The 7,109-nt window shown below is 48.9% G+C and overlaps 1 protein-coding gene across 1 annotated transcript in view; it reads left to right on the top strand.

The window, feature by feature from the left end:
- SLC25A51 (solute carrier family 25 member 51) overlaps positions 1–7,109 on the top strand; it is a 411,938-nt gene that overhangs the window by 393,252 nt on the left and 11,577 nt on the right. The gene's annotated exons all lie outside the window — the stretch shown is intronic.

Raw genomic sequence — 7,109 nt, 5'->3', positions numbered from 1 at the left:
GTCTTTTTTTGTTGTTCTTTTTAATTTCTCATTAGGGTCTGGTCTTGTGCACATCAGAGCCAGCAGCTCTTACTTGGACTGGCTCATTGCTGCTATGTTTCAGATGGTTGATATGTGGCATGAGAAGGGGGGCAGACATGGCTCATTGTGACAACGCCATGGATTCCTGGACCAAAAATCGACTGCTGTTGCAAAGCTGCTTCTGAATGCTATGGTAAGCAGAGAAGTAGAAAGAGATGGTTGCCTGACCAACCAGGCAAGAGCCTTTCCACAATTCGGAGCCACTCACAGCACAGATGAGGATGCTAATAGCTTCTCTTGACATCATTGCTGTGTCTGCAGAGCCAGTTCTGATAGTGTCTGAGAGCAGCATCCCTGGTTCTGGGAAAATGTGTTGATTTAGTCCAAAGAGGAGAATGGCCCATCTGCAGTGTGTCTCGCTATTAGCCACTGCAGGTTGGAAAGCAGTTGTTCTCCTTCCCAGTAACGTAGCAGAGTTCTTCACTACTGAAAGTGCTGAGGTTAGTATGGCTGTTGGGGGAAGGGAAATGAGATCTTACTTTTGGGCCAGAGGGGTGCTCCCAGACGCAGGACAGTCCTGCCAAAGGGGCTCTGTCAGATGAGAATCACACAAAGTATAGGTAACCTGGAGGGACTTAATGCCCAAGTCGAGTACTCATCTCTGTATGCGTCATGGACAGGGAAGTGTGTGTTAATGGGATTAAATCCTGTCGGAAAATGGGAAGATGAATGGGAGAGGAACCCAGTAACTGTGGAGAAAGATGCTTTAGTAGGAAGGAAAAGGTGTTTTCTATCACTGCTCGATGTCAAGGGTCACCTTACTTGAGAGTATACCCCGGACATTAAAGAGTGCGAGGGAGCGACCAGAGAGGCTGGGAGAAAGCTTGTGCTCTTCTCCCCGGAGCCATGGTGTAGGTTACCTGTGGGACACTGCACAGCATGGCAGCGGCTGGCTAGGTGACTGTGACCCATGCCAGAGCAAGGCACTGCTTAGCGCTAGGAGGCAGGAGGGCTGCGGCCCTCCTCGAACAGGAAACGCCCTGAGGCCCTGCTGTAGGCACACCACACGTGGCCAGCCAGCCACCGCTCCATCGTAGTCCTCTGAGCTTGTCTCCTGACATGTGACGAAGCATTCTTGTTGAAAGTCAGCATGGAAAATAGACTGGGAAGTGGTGAAGGAAGGTTCTCATAGGCCTGTGATTTCTTGGGAAGACGGGAGTTTTGCGAGCAGGGAGTGAATGGCTCCTGCCAAGTGGGTACTTCTGGGCCTACCGACCACGCGCTGCGGCAAGGCGCTCCTACAGGAGCAGAAAGACTGGCACTGTCCCTGGGAACATGTTCTGGTAGGAGCAGGGTGGCTCCCGTGGCTTCCTAGTCTGAAGGTGACCAGAAACTCTCTTTACTGCTCCTCTGCCACTGCCCCAGGATCACACCAGTATTTTGCTAGTGCACGGATGGCACATCGGTATAAGGTGTACAGCCACCGAGAAAGAGGTGCCATGAAATAGGCTGAGCGTAGGCTCTTTCTTACTCCAGACTGTGGACTCTGTAGGGCATTGCAGCGTTGGAGCCAACTTCTGCTAGTGTTGCTGGTGTGTTGTCTCACAAGTGGTTCCTGCAAACACAACAGGAGGACAGGCAGAGCAGCAGCCTGCAGGTACTCAGTTGTCACCAGTGCTGCCTTTCCGATAACGATGACCTCTAATTTACTTACAGACAGACAAAAGCACTCTGAGCAAAGCAAAATGCAAAGCTTGTGCCAACCAGTGGCTCTACAAGTCCGGTGTGTGTGTTACCTTTTCACAGTGTTTAGGCTGTGAAAAAGGCCAACAGATCTCCAGACAGTGCCCCCAGCTAGCTGCTGCGTGGCTCATTTGGGGGCTGCTACCCTGCTTCTGACAATGAGCAATGAATTAGGGTTGCACAAATATAGCAGCACCTCACACTGCTTACATTGTTCTCTATAACCTATCAGCTGTAACAAAAGAACAAAAAACATTTTATGTTTAACGAATGCGTGCTGAATTCTCCCTGAAAAAGGAGAAAATAGTAATGTCTGAGTTTATGTCTGAAAGTCCTTCCTGAACGTATGGACAAATCAGGGTCACAAATATACTCAGCGTAAAGGTGAAAGACAACTTTGGAAAGCAAACCTTATTTTTGCTTTGCTTGTGAAGATGAAGTTAGTATGAACATTTGAATTTGGGACAGCATGTTGCTAAGGTCTTCCCTTCCCCACTGTCAGAACCACAGTTGCAAAGATGTCTCAGGAGGTTACTAGGAGGGTGGCCCCAGAAAAGTGCTATCCTGCCTTCAAAGGATCTGCTTTTCTGAGCCAATGTAAAATGTAGTAACCCCATTTCCTTCTGAGTGTTTGAGACATCACCCTTTTTTCCTCAGTCTCCTACAATAGTATAAATCTTAGCAATTGAAGAGCTCTACTTCCAGTTCCAACCTGTTGGGAAATTAAGGATACTTGATCATGTGACCTCTTCCACATCTTATTCTATATACTGTAATTATCTGCTTGCTCAAATTCGATGTCAAGTGAGTTAAACTACATATATTTCGCGTGCTTGACAGCATTTGTGTCCTCCATGGCACATTTTGCTGCCTTGAAGAGCAAAAATCACAGAATTAGGAGGATGTTCAAGCTGCTGTGAAGATTCCAAATTTCACTTTTTTTTTTTTTTTTTTTTTGAGGGAGGGAGGGAAAGGGGGTCTGACGGGATTGAGGAAATGCCTGAACTTCTGCTCAGGAACTTCCTACACACAAATCCCTGGCACCACCGTTCATTCGTTCCTCTCCTGCTGCTTACCAACTGACTCACGCTGACAATTTGTGTGTTTGCATCTCTCCTGCGATCACTGCTGGCTGCTTCTGATGGAGTCTTCCCACCTGCTTCAGGACCATCCTTCAAGCAAAACATTGATACTAGCTCAGGTGGATGCCAGCAAAGAGCTCTGATCCTTCCCTCCCTGAAATTGCTGCTTCCTCGGTGGTACCGCTAGGGCTGGGACTGTCTTGTGGTACCACCCCACTACCTCCTCAGGTCTTATCTTGTAATTTCTCTGACACTGCTTCAGCTCAAACCCCCCCATCGCAAAAGCCCCTGCCATACTCAGTGCTGGGATCTCCTTGCGCTGTATGTGTAGTCTCCCACTCTGCCTGGGAAACTGCTACCAGCCGTTCATGTTTTGGATGTGCTGATCTCTGAAGGCTTGTGCTAGGTCAGCTTCGCCTGTAAAGCAGCCCATTACCTGCTCCCCTTTTCTGCCGTTACTCGTCTCATCGACAGCAGCTTAAAAAAAAAAAAAAAGGGCATCGAGAAAAAAAAAATAATCCCCCAGCACATCTCCTGTGCATTTGTGGACCCTGCCATTACAGGACAGCTTTGTCTCAGAAATTAATACCTCTCTGATTGAACACTTTCATAATCCCTTCTCGGAAAGCCCAGCTCTGACGCCTTTGTTTTCCAGGATGGTAAGTCTGGCCCAGACTTCTCCTCTCCAGTTCCCAACCTTGAAAAAGTGTCTTTGTGATCTTGTTCCAAGTGTCAGCACCAGTAGCCAGCCCTTCCTGTGCATCATGTACCTGCAAGAAGTCACTTACATAATGACTGCAGGATCTGAGGCTGAACCACTGCTAATTATCAACACTTCCAGCATGAATACTGATGTCCTAGGTACAGGGCCAGTCCAGAGCAACCGTTTTCTTCTCTTCATGCTCTACACTGCTGTACAGCACCGTGGTGGGTTGTCACATGCCTTTTTTTTTACCACCCACAGGATGGTGCGGGAGGAGAAGGGGCAGCAACACAGAGAAGAAGCCTTTAACATCTGCCACTGATACCGAACTCCAGCTGCCATCTCACTTAGAGGCTCATTTCTGTCTCCAGGTAGATGATGGCATTGGCCTGAAGAAAGCTTACCAGACTCCAGTACTGACACCTGAACCGAATGGTATTAAACCAGACAATCCAGTAGCTGCAGGTGAGTTTAAAGCAGAAAGGTGAATTGGAATAACAATGCTTTCAGTAGAGTTCTGTTGCCCCCTTTCCTGCCAAAAGCATTTCCTCCTGAGGTTCAGGGGGAAAAACCCGGGACAGACACTTGGCAAAGACCTGGGTGCAGCAGGCAGACAGAGGGCAGTCACAGAAAGGCACTACTGTGCACTGGTGTTTCTGCTCTATCAAGGGGAAAGAAAAAAATAAAACGAAAGCGTGCACAGTGGAAGGAATCATTCCTAACAGACGAAGGAGGAGAAAGAGGTCAGTACTAGCTAACCTACCTCACGGCAGGGTTTCTGTTATACAGAATATAAATGCCAGCTCCTTTATCCCCACAGATCTGATTGCTACGGATGATGCCTCTTCCACTGCCAACAAAAACAGTGCCTGAGCGAAGGCCACTGTATATCTTAGTGCACTGCAGTGTTATTTTTGCATGTGTAGAGAGAATAAAAGCAAAAGGAAGGAAGGTCATTCATAAATGTGAGCAAGAGGAGACAGCAACCACAGAGCAAAGCAACAGCTCCCAGCCCTGCTGGACAAAAGGTTAGACAGGTAATTAATCCAGCTGCCAAAAAATAACTCTCAAATAGTTGAAGCGCACTGAACTTTTACCTTTCTTTGAGATTCTGGTATACAATACCAACTTTCCCTTCCCATCACGCCTGCCTGTTTCTTCTCCATCCAGGAGCTCCTGCTGCCATCTCAAAGAGCTGCCTGCAGCTGGGCGACACTCTCCTCTCCACAGCCCACCTAAAACATGGGACAGGGCTGCAGCTCAGTGTGAGCCTGCAGTGTGGCTGGCAGTCCCACTGCTCCCCATGTCCACCAAGTGGAAAAGACCCTGGGTGGCAGCCCACAGTGACTGGGGGCAGCTCTGCAAGCAGGATGCTCTGCGTTAGAGCGATGCTGTTTCCCAAGCTGCTGGACCACGCTTCCTGCAGCCCGAGCTACTGCTGTACGGCTCTACCAGATGAGTGCTTTTCACCACAAGAGGAGCCAGCACCTCCTGTGGGGACAGGTGTACCTGGCGACACCCCGTGAGCAGGACAGCAGTCCCAGCCTGGGGTCTGAGGGCATGGTGGGGTAGGAACCACAAAACCCAGGCAAGGCAAGGAACAGCTGCGCAAAGCTTACAACCAAGGCTGGGAACAGCCCGAGGCTGTGAGAAAAAAATCTCAATAATTTTCTCTGACAGGATCTTCTGTGAAGCCATTTTATTCGTGATTGCAATGGCGGGCGTCCTGCAAGCAGGAGCGCACAGTAAAAGCACATCATAACCTTATATTCCCTATTACCCGACACCTGATTTCTCCCCTGTTTCCTCATTGCCTGAGTACTACAGGTTCGCAACCTTCTCAATGCACATCTATACCTTATATGTACAATTTTATTTGACCAACCGTTAATTTCCCCTTTTCCTTTTTTTTTTTTCCTTCTTCTCTTGTGACTAGAGGGCCCATGATTTTTGTTTTTACTGATTTTGCACTGCTCGTCCTGTTTTTCTTAGCTATCCTCCTTATTTTGGGACAGCGGGACCTTCCCCTTATCTGCTTAACATACTCGCCGCTGCTAAGCTACTGTGACGCCTGCACAATCAGTTTTGAATATGCAAGGTTAGTGGAATTTTCCACTACAAAAACGCCTTATATTGCAAAAAAACAACTTTGTTTCTCACAGGGCTTAGCGGCTGAGCTGCCATCTCCTCCATCCTGAGGCCGCAGCTATGTCTGCCACATCTCCAGGGCAGAGAACACGTTCCAGTGCAGCCACGGGATCAAACAGTACTTTTCATCCCTGTCTCTGCCTCCCGGCACATGGAGGCCACGATTCCTTCAAGAATGGCTACAGGTAAACAGTGACTAGGTGTCCTGCCGCACAGCTGGAGACACAACCAACTCAGGGGAAAAGCCGTGCAAAGCAGCGGGCAGCATGCTGCTGTTCGCATCCTGCCGGCAGCTGGGCAGAGAGCTGAGATCCTCCACCAACACAATTTCTGGCACAAGATAAACAATTCACAGCACAGTGCTGATTTTCTCTCTTGGTTGCATGACCTCACTCATTACAAAGTGGTTTTTATTTGATGAGTGAACATCCCCCTGTCTTCTATGCACAGCAATTTTAAGACACATCCCATCAATTAGAGCAGGAGACCATGAATGTACTGTCAGGCAGCGCTTTGGTGTGCCTTGCCTTTGGGATTAGCTGTAGCCTAATTCATGAATAAAAACCTAAGAAGAAACACACTACAGGGCAAAGCTAACAGAAGGTCAGTGTTCTCCATACTGGGACATGGATCTCTGCTGTTACTTGGAAAAAAAAAAGGGAGACTTGTCCTCCAGCGCAGCTTGGAGGGGGACATAGCAGAACAAGAGCAGTGGCTCCCTTACAAATGCCTACTCCGGCCTCACACTTCGAATGGGTTTTGTTGTCTGCAATCAGACCTCCTGCCAAAAGGTGCCGAAACATCCCTGATGCTTTGCAATGGTGGATGTCATTCCTCAACATGACAACCTGCAGAGAAGACAGAGGAGGAGCGCCAGTAGCTGTAGTTAGAAGGAAGAGCAAGAATAGAAGTTGACCAAACGGCATAGCTGGCCCTTTTGCCACTGTTGTGTGCCTAAAAACCACTCTGCCTCTGCCACAACCTGGAGTGTACCAGATGTGTAGGTCACAGCAGCTGAGCAGACGGTCAGTGAGCATGGATAAGCACTACAGCTAGGCCGTTTAGCCACTATTCACCCATGTGGGTCTGCCTGGGGATGGGAACCTGTTGTACTTGGTGTTGCACAGTCAGAGCAACGATATCCTCTTGGCCCTAAAAATGCCGTACCATTTCTGTAGGCGCAGCTCGAAAAAGCCTGCCTGGAAGTGCCTGCCCAACAGTTTAATTCTCGGCATTGCACTTGCACACCGCCAGAAACGGTGAGGTCTGCTCCCCCACCTCTCCCACCTCCACCAAGCCCACCGTACAACAGCACTGCCCGACTTCTGGCAGTCCCCATTTACACCAGCATCTTCTCTGCATCTAGAAGGAGCTGCCGAGCTCTGCACTTCCCTATGGCACGGAGCTGCTTG

Source organism: Anser cygnoides, chromosome Z (genome assembly GCF_040182565.1).
Source record: "Anser cygnoides isolate HZ-2024a breed goose chromosome Z, Taihu_goose_T2T_genome, whole genome shotgun sequence".
Lineage (NCBI taxonomy): Eukaryota > Metazoa > Chordata > Aves > Anseriformes > Anatidae > Anser > Anser cygnoides.
This window is presented reverse-complemented; position numbering and strand designations above follow the sequence as displayed.